Below are 17,796 nucleotides of genomic sequence, written 5' to 3'. Positions count from 1 at the left end.
CTCTGCAGGCTCTGCTCCTGGTTCGGGTCCTGCTGTGCATCCTGCTCACTTCCGGGTCGGGCGCCCTGCTCCAGGAGCTGCTGCAGCCGCTTCCTGTCTCCCGTCCACACACAGATCTGCAGTAAGTGATTCTAGGCTGCGCGCGAGGCCACGCCCCCTTTCTTAATGCGGTAGCGAACCATTATCTGGAAGTGACCTCAGAGGTCACCTGTTACATTATGGGTATTTAGGTTCACCTCCCCTGGCAGCAGGCGCCCGAGCAACGCTCCTACTAGTGCATTGCTAGTGTCCAGGCCCCTGTGTACTACCGTTTGTATCTGTGCATCATCTACCTGTTGCTAATCTTCTGTCTTGCCGTAGTGCCATCTGTACCTTTCCGGCTGTGGACGTCACCGGCCATACCTACAGTGGACGTCACTGTGCCATACCTACTGTGGACATCACCGGCCATACCTACAGTGGACGTCACTGTGCCATACCTACTGTGGACGTCACCGGCCATACCTGCAGTGGACGTCTCCGTGCTACCTGCTGTGAACATCTCCTGTGCCACAACCGTGTTCTGCCTGCTGCGGACGTCACACCTGTGCTACACCTGGCCGTACAGAGACTCCTACTACCAGTTCCTGGCTGCCGTGCATCTAAGCCCTTTGAGGCGGCACCGCATAGTCCCTGTATAGGGGTTCGCTGCTGGTCGTCTTCTCAGGGGAATATCAAAAAACTGACCCGCACATCCAACAAATGTGAACAGGTGCTAACTGAAAAAACATAGTAACTATAAATGCAAACAGTTGCACACTGAAAAAAGCCAAAAATGTACTAGGAAAAATATGGCACTGCATCAAAACCCGCATGTCTATAGCGATCCACAATGTATTTAGCTCAAATGACACACCTGTTAAAGACCATTCAGTGCTCATAGATAGGAAAGATAAGTTCAATGCTTTCCAGGATAAGAGACCTGCTGGGCACGGCTGAGCTCAGATCTATACATGAGCATCTAATCAATCAACACACAATTGTATATACAAAAGCAACAATATTAGGAGTAAATCAGACAAATAAATGAATACCTTAGCATGGGGCAGCCCGTCCTTCCACCTTGACGTACGTTTCGCAATGCTTCCTTTTGAAGAAGCATTGCGAAACGTACGTCAAGGTGACTCACTAGAAATATCAAAAAAACTGACCCGCACATCCAACTAATGTGAACAGGTGCTAACTGAAAAAACATAGTAACTATAAATGCAAACAGTTGCACACTGAAAAAAGCCAAAAATATGGATGTAATGCAGTGCCATATTTTTCCTAGTACATTTTTGGCTTTTTTCAGTGTGCAACTGTTTGCATTTATAGTTACTATGTTTTTTCAGTTAGCACCTGTTCACATTTGTTGGATGTGCGGGTCAGTTTTTTGATATTTCTAGTGAGTCTCTTTCTGACTGGGCACTCCGCCCTAAGACCTGGCTGTTCATAACCATTATAGCAGGAGCCTAGCTGCCCATACATGGAGGTTTGCAGTCCAAATAGTGGCATTTTTTCCCAGATATGGATGTTTTTAACCTAGATAGTTGCATTTAAGTTAGGTTCCCGGAAAACAGAGATATACCTTGCCGTTTGGTTTCCGGGCTTACATACATTGGCCAATACATAAACTAAATATCTCTCTTTTGCAGTAATGCAGTGCCATATTTTTCCTACTACATTTTTGGCTTTTTTCAGTGTGAAACTGTTTGCATTTATAGTTACTATGTTTTTTCAGTTAGCACCTGTTCACATTAGTTGGATGTGCAGGACAGTTTTTTTGATATTTCTAGTGAGTCACCTTGACGTACGTTTCGCAACGCTTCTTCAAAAGGAGGCATTGCGAAACGTACGTCAAGGTGGAAGGACGGGCTGCCCCATGCTAAGGTATTCATTTATTTGTCTGATTTACTCCTAATATTGTTGCTTTTGTATATACAATTGTGTGTTGATTGATTAGATGCTCATGTATAGATCTGAGCTCAGCCAAGCCCAGCAGGTCTCTTATCCTGGAAAGCATTGAACTTATCTTTCCTATCTATGAGCACTGAATGGTCTTTAACAGGTGTGTCATTTGAGCTAAATACATTGTGGATCGCTATAGACATGCGGGTTTTGACTAATTTAAATTGATTTGCATGATACATTAAACAGGAAATTCTTTCTTTATTTGGTTGTGTCTAGCTGATAGATAGCTGACACCTGCGGCATCATACCGATAATTCTTTCCATATATTAATTTGATATGTATCAGCCTCAGTGATAGTCTAATTAGACTACATTGGCGGCGCTGTATTTTAAAGTGATAAATCTGCTATAAGTCCATCTAGTATATGGTGAATAACTGGAGATTGCCGCGTTACCGCTTGTGCTAGTTAATTTTTAAGCAAGCTCTAACATGAGTTATGATATCTACTTGATATGTTTTTGAAAAAACGGGCACATGAGGAGATTTTTTTCTTGCAGCTTATTGGTGAGCAGTTTTTGATTTGTGCATCTCCGCTTGTGATAGCGATCCGCATATATATACTCATTCAGCTATTTGGAATTTACAATCCAGGCATGTAATCTTGCCAGTGTGTCAGTTACTCTAACTTTATACTTTAACATTCTAATGACAGACCACAAATTAAGTAATGACGCTGGTTCATTTTTGGGTGATGGTCTGACTTTTGAATTGATACATCTAATAAAAGCTTATAATATGGTAAGTGGGAGATCTATAGCAGTGATTTAATTGGCTGGATAACCAATGGGTACTTATGCTTATATTGGCATCGCTGCTGTGGATTTCCTTAAACCAGAACAGTTTTGTTTATAATGGTCAGTCGGCCCGTCACTCAAGGATCATTTAACTATTGGCAGTGGTATAGGGATTTACTGCATTCGGCATGGGCGAAAGTCTGTGGTGTTAAAATCTGACATTTGCGGCAGCGATTGAATTAGCTGATTTACTGCTGAATGCTTGTGCTATATCGCTAGTGCAGATTTTTTCACTACAAAAATCAATCACACAATAATTAGTTTACTACATGGGGATCACACATTAATTTAAATAGATTCCTATGCGTATTGCTCTTGATGAATTTATTAAAAGGTGTATAATCTGACAACATACCTTGTGCTTTTTGAATAAAGGGCATACTAACCGTCCTTCTAAGGTGTGTTCCCTTGTTTATTTTAACATATTTGTAATCTATTTTTCAATAAAGTTTGGGGTTTTATCCTAAAAAAAGCTTACTGAATTTTCTATGTTGCATCTTCACACTCTGGGTATCTCATGATTAAAATCATGGGAAAGTGTTGAAAGGCATTTATACGGAGACCTGATTACACACAGGTGGCTTATATTTATCATCATCAGTCATTTAGGACAAGATTGGATCATTCAGAGATCCTCAATGAACTTCTGGAGTGAGTTTGCTGCACTGAAAGTAAAGGGGACGAATAATATTGCACGCCACACTTTTCAGTTATTTATTTTTTATAAAAGTTTAAAATAAGCAATATATTTCATTTAACTTCACAATTGTGTCCCACTTGTTGTTGATTCTTCACCATAACATTAACATTTTTATCTTTATGTTTAAAGCCTGAAATGTGGGAAAAGGTTGAAAAATTCAAGGGGCCGAATACTTTCGCACTATATATATATATATATATATATATATATATATATATACACACACACACACACAAATATATACACATTATTTTCTCAGATGGTAATGCTGCCCATTCTTCTGGGCAAAAAGCCTCCAGTTCCTGTAAATTCCTGGGCTTTCTTGCATGAACTGCGCACTTGAGTTCTCCCCAGAGTGGCTCAGGAGACTGAGATGACCAGTCCAGAACCTTCACTTTCTTTCTGCTGTAGCCAATGACAGATCAACTTGGCCTTGTATTTTGGATTGTTGTCATGTTGGAGCATCTCAGTACGTCCATGCTCAGCTTCCAGGCTGATGAAAGCAAATTTGCCTTCAGTATTTGCTGATAACGTGTTGCATTCATCTTTCCTTCAACTTTGACCAAGTTTCCTCTGCCTCAATAACTCACTCACCCCCACATCATCAGAGATGAACCTCTGTGCTTTACAGTAGGAATGGTGTTCCTTTCATCATAGGCCTTTTTGACACTTCTCCAAATCTAACATTTAAGGTTGTGGCCAAAAATTCGATTTTGGTCTTCTCACTCCAAATTACCTTGTTCCAGAAGTTTGGAGGTTTGTCTCTGTGCTGTTTGGTGTATTGTAGGAGAGTTACTTTGTGTAATTCGCGCAGTAATGGCTTTCTTCTGGCAGCTCGACTATGCAGCACATTTTTCTTCAAGTGCCTCCTTATTGTACATCTTGAAACAGCCACACCGCTAGTTTTCAGTGAGTCCTGTATTTCAGCTGATTTTATTTGTGGGTTTTTCTTTGCATCTCGAACAATTTTCCTGACAGTTGTGGCTGAAATTTTTGTTGGTTTACCTGGTCATGGTTTAGTTTTTACAGAGGCCCTGATTTTCCATTTCTAAATCACAGTTTGAACACTTTTGACTGGCATTATCAATTCCTTGGATATCTTTTCGTATCCCTTTCGTGTTTTATACAGTTCAACTATATATTCCCATAGATCTGTTGACAATTGTTTTGCTTTTCCCATGATTCACAATCCAGAAATGTCAGTGGCTGGATGAAAGATGCAAGAGTCTGTCTGGATCCCAGAAACTTAGTCAGCTTTTATGCACACACACTGATTACAAGCAAACAGGTCAAAGGTGAGGATGTTACCTTTATTAGCCATTCTAAGCCATTTGTGTCAACTTCTGTGCATGTTACTATACACAAAAAAAAACAGTTTTTCATTTTCCATAAATATTAATATGCTAACTCCATTATACGTTTTTAGGCTAAGAATAGGGAGTAATTACACATATAAAGTACAAAAATTATCTTTATTAAATCTCATAACAAGACAAACAAATACACATATATGTGAGTTAAAAAGGACAAAGTATACAGTGTACAAAGCACATTTGTGGAGTGTAGACACCAATAATGATAGCACAGTCGCTGGCTGACATGGCATATATACTCTAGAAGCTATCTGAATTTTTTTGTGTGATTAATAAACAGTATACTATAAGATTCGTTACTACGTATAATCCACAACATAACAAGGTGAAGGAGATTCTGCAGCGACACTGGTCCATATTGCAAACGGAGCCAAGCCTGCAGAGTTACTTATTGGACTACCCTCAGATGACTTACAGGAGAGGGAAGAACCTAAAGGACATGTTGGTAAGGAGCCACTATGTGGCAAATACCCAAAGACCTCTTGGCACAGGCTCACCAGTGAGAGGATGTTTCCCATGTGGAGATTGTATGGCCTGTGCCAATATGTTGAAAATAAAAACCTTTAGGTCATCTGGAGGGGATAAAGAGTGTAGAATCAACCAATATATCACCTGCTCAACAACGCAAGTGATATATTATGCTACTTGTGGCTGTGGCCTTATTTACATAGGTCGGACATCTCGACAATTGAGAGTAAGGACCAGAGAACATGTCAGGGACATTATAGCTGCCAAAAGTATTACAAATCTTGAAGAGCTAAAGACTATTCCTCGGCATTACAAATTAAAACACAACTGTGACCCTCGATCTTTCTCAGTAAGAGGAATTGAACATGTAACTATGGGCATTAGAGGAGGCAATATTAAAAAGAGATTACTCCAGCAAGAATGCAAGTGGATCACAATGCTGGGCACAATGTCCCCTCAAGGACTAAATGAAACAAATTCCTTTTCTTGCTTTCTCTAGTGTTTTCTCTAGTGAATTCCCTGTCCAAGTACCAATTATTTACTTATTTATTTACATGATGTTCCATTTCCAATATCTGAGTAAGATGTTTTATCTCCATTTTTCTCCATTTTCACTTTTTTAATCGGTTTTATTATGTTTTTAATTCACATTACAGTATACGCTACCCCTAAGAATCACTCTGAAGATCTATCTATCAAGTATTGTTTATCCAGATCTTACCATCCGAAATTGACTTTGCTGCTGTGCATCGCATAAGGACTCTATGCAAATCTCTGATGGGCTATATGCAGGTGTATTAATAATTGGATATATAAACTGAAAGTATATAAAAATAGTGCCTGTAATAGTTTCTAAACAAGTGTTATTGGAATACTTTGATATAAGATTGTATATCTATATGTGCAGGTTTATATGCTTATTCATTGCTGTCACTAGTTGGTTTTTAGAAATTGTAAAGGTGTAGTGACATCTGCATTTTTGAGCATTTAGAAACACCAGGTATTGTATGATTTTAAGATATATGTGCAATGCTTTAAATATTTGGTGCATCTACTACTTGATTAATGCCAGTATCATCGCATTGAATGCATTGACTGCAGTACCACTGCGATTCTGTGCGTGTGCCTGCTGCACTCCGCTCCCTGCCCGGGATCGCGCTGCTGTCTACAAGATAGCACGTGCGCGCTGACTCTATAGTTGGTGTGCGCGTGTCTCACACAGCTGACGAGCGGCGGTTCTGGGGCAGTGGGTGGACATCGGCAGGCACGCGCCGCTAATGATTACCAGCTGGTCTGTTTAAACAATGATAGCTTCATAAGGCGTGGGGTGCCGATTAGCTAGCAGCCCCCTGAGGAAGCTCGATGTGAAATGCGCATCGGGGCATAGGAGGTGACACCTGATTTGAAAACCAACATGGGTATGATTTCATAGCACGGACTGTTGAGCATTATCTGAACTTTTTTACTTGGGGCGTACAGGCGGTTACATTGTGGAGCCAGTCAGATCAGCAGGGAGCTGACTAGTAATACTGACTATAACTGGGCTCAAATTGGCCGTTAGAACAGGATCTTTATATATATGGCCCGCTGGGTTTGAAGTGAGAGTGGGTGGAAGCCTACATGGTTTCAACCCAGCAATGTAGGCTCTGAATCCCTGTATTAAATATTACTTAAGACTGCTGTTTTTGGAAACTCAGATGTGTTTATACAATGGTTCAGCTATAATCGAATTGAAACATTAAATACTTGGTGTTCATATAACAGTTTAGACACAATTGTGTGGACTGTGAACCAAAACTGTGATTTCCATACAGATACATTTCAGGATTTGTACTCAGTATTTTACTGTGACTTTTTCTTAAAACTTATAGTATACTGTTTATTAATCACACAAAAAAATTCAGATAGCTTCTAGAGTATATATGCCATGTCAGCCAGCGACTGTGCTATCATTATTGGTGTCTACACTCCACAAATGTGCTTTGTACACTGTATACTTTGTCCTTTTTACGTGCTTTTAACTCACATATATGTGTATTTGTTTGTCTTGTTATGAGATTTAATAAAGATAATTTTTGTACTTTATATGTGTAATTACTCCCTATTCTTAGCCTAAAAATTCTGTGCATGTTATCAGGCCAAAATCACCAGGGTTTGTGAACTTTTGACCAGGGTCATTTGGATGTTTTTGGTTGTCATCTGTAAGTCTATTTGTAGGAATGCACTGAAAACTAGGATGTATTGGTATGTCCATTGTCGGGAAGGGATGAAAATCCTCATACGATATCTGGTAGTTCATAAATAATCTCTCTGTGAAAAAAACATTAACAGTAGCCTTCTTCTCATATCTAATGTGTATGGTCACCTTCATGGCAGCTTTTTTTTTTAGAACTGCAAATCTTTGCAGACATGTTTGTAATAAGTACGGTGTATACCTGAATTGCCCTCAAGCGGTCAATGTTGTTACATGGGGTATATAGAGAATCTCTTGGAAATACTGTGAAAAAGAAAATAGTATATGTCACATTAAATGCATTTTCCATAGCTCGGTTATCACTATAATTCATCAGTTTGTTAACATTTTATAAGCTGGAACAGAAAAATGTAATACATTCAGACACACATACAGTGCCTACAAGTAGTATTCAACCCCCTGCAGATTTAGCAAGTTTACACATTCGGACTTAACTTGGCATTGTGACATTTGGACTGTAGATCAGCCTGGAAGTGTGAAATGCACTGCAGCAAAAAAGAATGTTAATTTTTTTTTTTAAATTGTGAAAAGTTTATTCAGAGGGTCATTTATTATTCAACCCCTCAAACCACCAGAATTCTGTTTGGTTCCCCTAAAGTATTAAGAAGTATTTCAGGCACAAAGAACAATGAGCTTCACATGTTTGGATTAATTATCTCTTTTTCCAGCCTTTTCTGACTAATTAAGACCCTCCCCAAACTTGTGAACAGCACTCATACTTGGTCAACATGGGAAAGACAGAGGAGCATTCCAAGGCCATCAGAGACAAGATCGTGGAGGGTCACAAGGCTGGCAAGGGGTACAAAACCCTTTCCAAGGAGTTGGGCCTACCTGTCTCCACTGTTGGGAGCATCATCCGGAAGTGGAAGGCTTATGGAACTACTGTTAGCCTTCCACGGCCTGGACAGCCTTTGAACGTTTCCACCCGTGCCAAGGCCAGGCTTGTCCGAAGAGTCAAGGCTAACCCAAGGACAACAAGGAAGGAGCTCCGGGAAGATCTCATGGCAGTGGGGACATTGGTTTCAGTCAATGCCATAAGTAACGTACTCCACCGCAATGGTCTCCGTTCCAGACGAGCCCGTAAGGTACCTTTACTTTCAAAGCGTCATGTCAAGGCTCGTCTACAGTTTGCTCATGATCACTTGGAGAACTCTGAGACAGACTGGTTCAAGGTTCTCTGGTCTGATGAGACCAAGATCGAGATCTTTGGTGCCAACCACACACGTGACGTTTGGAGACTGGATGGCACTGCATACGACCCCAAGAATACCATCCCTACAGTCAAGCATGGTGGTGGCAGCATCATGCTGTGGGGCTGATCTCAGCCAAGGGGCCTGGCCATCTGGTCCGCATCCATGGGAAGATGGATAGCACGGCCTACCTGGATATTTTGGCCAAGAACCTACGCTCCTCCATCAAGGATCTTAAGATGGGTCGTCATTTCATCTTCCAACAAGACAACGACCCAAAGCACACAGCCAAGAAAACCAAGGCCTGGTTCAAGAGGGAAAAAATCAAGGTGTTGCAGTGGCCTAGTCAGTCTCCTGACCTTAACCCAATTGAAAACTTGTGGAAGGAGCTCAAGATTAAAGTCCACATGAGACACCCAAAGAACCTAGATAACTTGGAGAAAATCTGCATGGAGGAGTGGGCCAAGATAACTCCAGAGACCTGTGCCGGCCTGATCAGGTCTTATAAAAGACGATTATTAGCTGTAATTGCAAACAAGGGTTATTCCACAAAATATTAAACCTAGGGGTTGAATAATAATTGACCCACACTTTTAGGTTGAAAATTTAATAAAATTTAACTGAGCAACATAACTTGTTGGTTTGTAAGATTTATGCATCTGTTCATAAATCCTGCTCTTGTTTGAAGTTTGCAGGCTCTAACTTAATTGCATCTTATCAAACCTGCTAAATCTGCAGGGGGTTGAATACTACTTGTAGGCACTGTATAAAGCAAATTCTTAGTGAACCCTATTTTTGCAAAAATAAACATAAATAACACTAAAATATACAGCATTTCAACATTTTTTCATGTGGCTAAAAAGGAGCTTTAAAATAGATGTCACAAATTCACCTTACCCCAATCCAGCACTGATCCTCAAAGCCAGGCCTGCAGAATAAGTCTACATTAACACATCAAAATCCTAATCCAGTCCGCCGTAATCCATATGGAGGTCCCACATTGTTCCCAGACTCACTGCCTCAGCCTATGAAGAACAAAACGTTTCCTATAGGCTGGGACAGTGGCCATATACTGCGATGACCTCATGAGGGTGCCGCAGGTCACAGCATGTAGGTCACACTGTAGTGATATTCGGTGACGTCATGAGTTAACCTCAGTTCACTGCCCACGGTGGTTCTCACACAAAGTAGCATGAGAGTGGGTGGCTGTAACGAGTGGTGACATCACAAGTTCACCACACATCATAGCCTCCTGCTCTCGTGATACTTCATGTGAGAATCTCCGCGGTCAGTGAACTGTGGTGAACTCATGATATCATTGCTCGTCATTGCCCATGGTGGTTCACACACTAGTGTGACCTACATGCTGTGATCTTCGGCGCCCTCATGAGGTCATCGCAGTTCATGGCCACTGCCCCAGCCTATATGAAACGTTCTGTTCTTCATACGTTGGGACAGCGAGTCTGGGAACGAGTTGGGACTTCCATATGGCTTACGACGGTGGACCGGATTAGGGTTTTGATGAGTAATAAATCGGTGAATGAGGGTGTCTCCTGATTTTTTCTTTAATAAGTCTCTCTTTTTATGTCCTTCAGGTTCACTTTGGAGGAATGTTGTGGGACCTCCTTGTGGATTACAGCAGAACTTAAAGGATTTTTATTTTTAAAAATAAATAGGTAAATGAAGGCTGGTGTCAGGAGGTTTATTATACAGTGGGTACGGAAATTATTCAGACCCCTTTAAATTTATCACGCTTTGTTTCATTTGTTAAATTCAAAAAAGTTCATTTTTTTTCTCATTAATGTACACTCTGCACCCCATCTTGACAGAAAACCCCCCAGAAATGTAGAAGTAGCCAAGAAGACTCATAGCTGTACTAGCTCAAAAGGGTGCTACTACTCAATACTGAGCAATGGGTCTGAATACTTATGACCATTTGATATTTCTGTGATATAGCTGTAATCAACCCCATATATTAGCATGTTTACCAACACACTACGGCAACAGGAAGAACAGAGGTGAAGCACCATGATTGGCGTATCTAATGGATGTACCACTTCTGGGGTGGCCGCAGCCTACTATTTGTAGGCTGGGGAAGGTCCAGTAACCATGAGCTTCCCCAGCTCGAAATTATTAGACTCAGCTGTCAGTTTCACCTTGGCTAGTGATTCAATTTGGGGGAACACTATGTTGTTTTATGACACATGACATACTGGGTACGTCATGGCTCATGTCACGGTAATCACCGCCGGCTGCTGCAGTGAGCCGATGGTGATCCCTGCACATGTCAGCTAATGTGAACAGCTGACATGTGTGCCTCGCATGTGCGTGTGGATCCGGGTGTTAAGCCTGCTTTACACGTTGCAATTAGTTGTACAATCACATTTGCGATGTGACACGCCCAGCTTGCATACGGGATCTTATGAGATTGCACGTAGGTCGTTCATTTGCTGTCACACGAGCGTTAGTAGTCTATGTTAAATTGATCAATTTTGTGTGCGATCCTTTAGATCATGTGTTCTGTGACGTATGCATTGGGCACCTTTTTTTTTTTTTTTATTTATTGACTTGACAAGCGTGTGTAATGTGTAGGGATGCGTTTTTACTATGTCATCTGCCATTCAGCTCTGCTACATGGCCGCTGACAGCAGACACAGACAGCCATGTAGCAGAGCTGAATGGCAGATGACAGCAGACACAGACAGAGCCGCACTGTCAGAATGAACTCGGGTGAACTTCACCCGACTTCATTGTCATGCTGCGGCTCTGTCTGTGTCGCGTCCTGATTAGTGGTCACCAGTGAAGGACTCGCCGGTGACCGCTAAACTCCTGAGTAACTAAATTGAGCAGCCATCTCTCATATACTCACCGATCCCCGATCTCCGGCGCTGCACGGCATTCACACTGCTCCGGCGGCTTTTACTATTTTGAAAAAGCCGGCCGCCCATTAAACAATCTCGTATTCCCTGCTTTCCCCGCCCACCGGCGCCTATGATTGGTTACAGTGAGGCACGCCCCCACGCTGAGTGACAGGTGTCACACTGCACCCAATCACAGCAGCCGGTGGGCGTGTCTATACTGTGTAGTGAAATAAATAATTAAATAATAAAAAAAGGCGTGCGGTCCCCCCAATTTTAAAACCAGCCAGATAAAGCCATACGGCTGAAGGCTGGTATTCTCAGGATGGGGAGCTCCACGTTATGGGGAGCCCCCCCAGCCTAACAATATCAGCCAACAGCCGCCCAGAATTGCCGCATACATTAGATGCGACAGTTCTGGGACTGTACCCGGCTCTTCCCGATTTGCCCTGGTGCGTTGGCAAATCGGGGTAATAAGGAGTTATTGGCAGCCCATAGCTGCCAATAAGTCCTAGATTAATCATGTCAGGCGTCTATGAGACACCCTCCATGATTAATCTGTAAATTACAGTAAATAAACACACACATCAGAAAAAATCCTTTATTAGAAATAAAAAACACAAACATATTCCCTGGTTCACCACTTTAATCAGCCCAAAAAAGCCCTCCATGTCCGGCGTAATCCAGGATGCTCCAGCGTCGCATCCAGCGCTACTGCATGGAGGTGACCGGAGCTGCAGCAGACACAGCCGCTCCTGTCACCTCCACACAGCAACTGAAGACAGCCGCGCGATCGGCTGAGCTGTCACTGAGGTTACCCGCTGTCACTGGATCCAGCGGTGGCCGCGGGTAACCTCAGTGACAGCTCAGCTGATCGCGCGGCTGTCTGCACTTGCTGCGTGGAGGTGACAGCAGCGGCGGTGTATTCTGCAGCTCCGGTCACCTCCATGCAGCAGCGCTGGAAGCGACGCTGGAGCATCCTGGATTACGCCGGACATGGAGGGCTTTTTGGGGCTGATTAAAGTGGTTAACCAGGGAATGTGTTTGTGTTTTTTATTTCTAATAAATGATTTCTTCGGGTGTGTGTGTTTATTTACTGTAATTTACAGATTAATCATGGAAGGTGTCTCATAGACGCCTGACATGATTAATCTAGGACTTATTGGCAGCTATGGGCTGCCAATAGCTCCTTATTACCCCGATTTGCCAACGCACCAGGCCAAATTGGGAGAGCTGCGCTCTGAAGCGGACCTTTTTTAAGCTGTGGTGCAGAGCGCACACCTGCGCACATAGCCTCAGACATCAAAATCGTATGAGGGATGTCAGACGTTACAATTGACTAGGTTCGTGCAACAAAACGCTCAATTCTAGACAAAGATACGATGTGTTTGCGATCAACGGTTTTACGTTCAATCCTGATCGCACGTAGATGTCACACGCAGATACCTCACAAACGATGCCGGATGTGCGTCACTTACAACTTGACCCCAACGACGGATTGTGAGATATACTGAAGCGTGTGTAGCGTGTAGTCCCTTAGATCGTGCTGTCAAAATGTGACCGCAATGTAAATGCCCGCAGTGGGTAATGTGCACTTGACCACTGCCATCGAAGGCCCAGTGACATGATTACGGGGAGTCAATGGTTGCCATGGTAGCACAGGGTCATGTAATGACTTTTGTAGCTATCATGACTCACTTTCTCTTACAGCCGGCAGACCGGCTGTAAGAGAAGAGCAGCATTTCTGCAGATGATAGCTCTGCAGCTGTGAGCTACAGAAATGAACAAGCGATCAGACTGCTGATCCTTATAGTCCCCTAGGGGGACTAGTAAAATAAAAAAAAAAGTTAAAAAAAGTTTTAAAAAATAAACAAATATAAAAAGTTCTAATCCCCGCGTTCAGAAATGCCCGCTCTATCAAAATATAAAATCAATTAATCTGATCGGTAAATGGTGTAGTGGCAAAAAAAAAATCCAAATGCCAAAATTACGTTTTTTTGGTAGCTGCAAATCTTGCGCAAAATGCAATAACAGGCGATCAAAACATAACATCTGTGCAAAAATGGTACCATTAAAAATGTCAACCCGAGATGCAAAAAATAAGCTGTCACTGAGCCCCAGATACCAAAAAATGAGAAAACTGTTTTCCAGTACACTATATGGTTAAACTCATGGTTTCATTTAAAAGTACAACTCTTCCCTCAAAAAATAAGCCCTTATATGCAAGATTGATGGAAAAATAAAAAAAGGTTACAGCTCTTGGAAGAAAGGGGGCAAAGAAAAACAAAACGGAAAAAAGGAAAATCGCCTGGGGGTGAGGGGGTTCAACAACAGCATGGGGTGACCTCAGTTTTGGATTACCGGCCAAAGTAAAGCTGCCAGTTGCGTCCTGCAACTGTCTGCTTTACCTTAGCTGGCTACCAAAAATAGGGGAACACAAAGTCTTTTTTTTTTTAATTATTGAATTTGTGGCCAAATACAAGGCTAAACACCCTTTAGTGCCACATGAAAGGCACTAAAGGGTGCAAGGGTAGAATATGTAAGGAGGTTGGACATTGTATATGTGCTTGACTAATCTATCAATCCTCTCACTCTATCTAGATTTTGACATTATGTAAAACTCAATGTTAAAAACGAATTGCGCATGCATGTCCTTGTGCCACACGTTTTTCTTGCACCCATTGACTTGTATTGGCAAGGTAAACAGCCACTTGCAACATGCTGCGATTTTCCCCGTATGCCAAGTTTTTCAGAAGGAGATGTGCTCTGCTCTATTGTTTAACATTTGTGCAAGTGCAATGCGATTTTTTGTCGAATTACACACACAGATTTTATATGTAGATGTGACTGAACCCTTAAACTGGGGAATTTTCATTGCAGAAAAGTACAGACCTTTGTATAGGGGGTAAAGGATGAAAATTTGGATTTCAATAAACAGAGTGGCCTGTACTAAAGCGGGCTTTACACACTGCGATATCGCCCGAATTTTGTCGTTGGGGTCACGGTTTTGGTGACGCACTTCCGCAATCGTTAGCGATATAGCTTTGTGTAACAGCGGTCAGCGATGTAAAATCGTCGCAAAAGCGTGATTTATCGCTAATCGGCTACACGGGTCCTAATTCCCAAAAATCGTTACTTCAGCAGTAACGAGGTTGTTCCTCGTTCCTGCGGCATCACACATCGCTGCGTGTGACGCCGCAGGAGCGAGGAACGTCTCCCTACCTGCCTCCCGGCCGCTATGCGGAAGGAAGGAGGTGGGCGGGATGTTACGTCCCGCTCATCTCCGCCCCTCCGCTGCGATTGGGCGGCGGTTCAGTGACGTCGCTGTGACGCCGCACGGACCGCCCCCTTAGAAAGGAGGCGGTTCGCCGGTCACAGCGACGTCGCCGGACAGGTAAGTATGTGTGACGGCTCTGGGCGATGTTGTGCGGCACGGGCAGCGATATGCCCATGTCGCGCAACAGATGGGGGCGGGTACGCACACTAGCGATATCGGGACCGATATCGCAGTGTGTAAAGTAGCCTTAAGTCTGACCATGGAAACCTATTTTGAGCTGATGGATTGCTACAGTAGGTCAAGCTAACAATAAGGCCAGAAGTTGGCCACATGAGGAACTTTGACTTTTGTGGAGTGCTGAACCAATCGCGTAATCTTAGTTCAACTCAATAATAACTTTACAATCGTAAAACATTTTTCGGCTGTGTTCCCATGGAACAAATTTACTCTGTGTACCTCCAGCAACAGAAATACTATAGTGTTCCCCACAGTAGTATTAACCCTTCGCTTGGCAAACAATGAAACTCAAATCTTTGTCTACAGCATAAATTAACATGCTGTGGATCTTAAACCCAGGGCAACCATCAGGGTATTACAACCGTGACTCCTGTATGGTGCCCGGTGAGCAGAAGCCAGAAGGGGGGCCCAACCACTGACAGCCCAGACCCCTCCCCTTTCATTCCTCTGCTCACTGGGCCCCAAGGGTTGGGGCCACAATCAGGGCAATGAAGGGGGCCCGGGCTGCTTACAGAGAGCTGCCCTCTCTCTTCCTGCTCTGCACTGATCTATGTGATCGGTGCAGAGCAGGACAGGAAACTTACCGGACCAGCACAGAGGCTGAAGGAGCTGAGAAGGTGAAGGACCTTCTGTCTGAGTAATTTTAGGACCTTTCAGGTCATCTGACTAATCATGTGCCTGATCACATGACCAGAAATAGTCGTTGCTGTAGCTGTTCAACTGCTGCAGCCTCCATGAAGGTCCCAGTGCTTCCTCTCCTGCTTTGCACCAATCAGGAACTGGAAGATGAGGTAATGTATAGTGTGTGTGTGTGTGTGTGTGTGTGTGTGTGTGTGTGTAAGTAAATGATATGTGCCTGTTGTAGGGCTGTGGTTGTATATGTGCATGTAAACAACATGTCTAGGTGCATGTTGTGTGCATGTAGCAGAGCTGGGTGTGTCTAACGAAGCGTGTAGTGTGCATGTAGCAGAGCTGGTGTGTTTATATGTGTGTCTATCGGAGCGTGTAGTGTGCATGTAGCAGAGCTGTGTTTGTGTATAGGTGTATGTAGTAGAGCTGTGTGCATATGTGCATGTAGTAGAGTTGTGTTTGTGTATAGATGCATGTAGTAGAGCTGTGTGTGTCTATATTATCATGTAACTGAGCTGTGTATGTCTATGGGCATGTACCAGAAGCATGTATGTCTATGGGCATTTAACAGAGGCGTGTATTACTATAGGCATTTAGCAGAGCCGTGTATGTCTATGAGCATTTAGCAGAGCCGTGTATGTCTATGGAAATGTAGCAGAGCTCTGTATGTCTATTGGCATGTAGCAGAGCTGTGTGTGTATAATATATACACTACCGTTCAAAACTTTGGGGTCACCCTGACAATTTTGTCTTATCCATGAAAAATCATACTTTTATTTAGCAAATGAGTTGCATAATGAATAGAAAATATAGTCCACACATTGACTAGGTTAGAAATAATGATTTTTACTTGAAATAATAATTTTTTCCTTAAAACTTTGCTTTTCTCAAAGAATGCTCCCTTTGCAGCAATTCCAGCTTTGCAGACCTTTGGCATTCTAGCTGTTAATTTGCTGAGGTCATCTGGAGATATTTCATCCCATACTTCCAGAAGCCCCTACCACAAGTTGGATTGGCTTGATGGGCACTTTTTGCGTACCATACGGTCAAGCTGCTCCCACAACAGCTCAATAGGATTGAGATCTGGTGACTGGGCTGGCCACTTCATTACAGATAGAATACCAGCTGCCTGCTTCTTCCCTAAATAGTTCATGCATAATTTGGAGGTGTGCTTTGGGTCATTGTCCTGTTGTAGGATGAAATTGGCTCCAATCAAGCGCTGTCCACAGGGTATGGCATTGCGTTGCAAAATGGACTGATAGCCTTCCTGATTCAAAAACCTTTTACCTTGTACAAATCTGCCACTTTACCGGCACCAAAGCAACCCCAGACCATCACATTACCTCCACCATGCTTGACAGATGGCGTCAAGCAATCTTCAAGCATGTTTTCAGTTGTTCTGCATTTCACAAATGTTCTTCTGTGTGATCCAAACACTTGAAACTTCGATTCGTCTGTCCATAACACTTTTTTCCAATCTTCCTCTGTCCAATATCTGTGTTCCTTTGCCTCTATTAATCCCTTCAGCCCCTGGGCACTTTCCGTTTTTGCGTTTTTGTTTTTTGCTCCTTTTCTTCCGGGAGCCGTAACTTTTTTATTTTTCTGTCAATCTTGCCATATGAGGGCTTGTTTTTTGCGGAACAAGTTGTACTTTTAAATGAAACCATAGGTTTTACAATATAGTGTACTGGAAAATAGCAAAAAAATTCCAAGTGTGGAAAAACTGCAAAAAAAGTGTGATCGCCCAATAGTTTTTGGGATGTTTTATTCACCGTGTTCACTATATGGTAAAACTGATATATCTATGTGATGCCTCAGGTCGGTGCGAGTTTGTAGACACCAAACATGTATAGGTTTACTTGTATCTAAGGGGTTAAAAAAAAATCACAAGTTTGTCCAATAAAAGTGGCGCATGTTTTGCGCCATTTTCCGAAACACGTAGCGTTCTCATTTTTCGGGATCTATGGCTCAGTGACGGCTTATTTTTTGCGTCTCGAGCTAACATTTTTAATGGTACCATTT

This window comes from Anomaloglossus baeobatrachus, chromosome 1 (genome assembly GCF_048569485.1).
Source record: "Anomaloglossus baeobatrachus isolate aAnoBae1 chromosome 1, aAnoBae1.hap1, whole genome shotgun sequence".
Taxonomy (NCBI): Eukaryota; Metazoa; Chordata; class Amphibia; order Anura; family Aromobatidae; genus Anomaloglossus; species Anomaloglossus baeobatrachus.
This window is presented reverse-complemented; position numbering follows the sequence as displayed.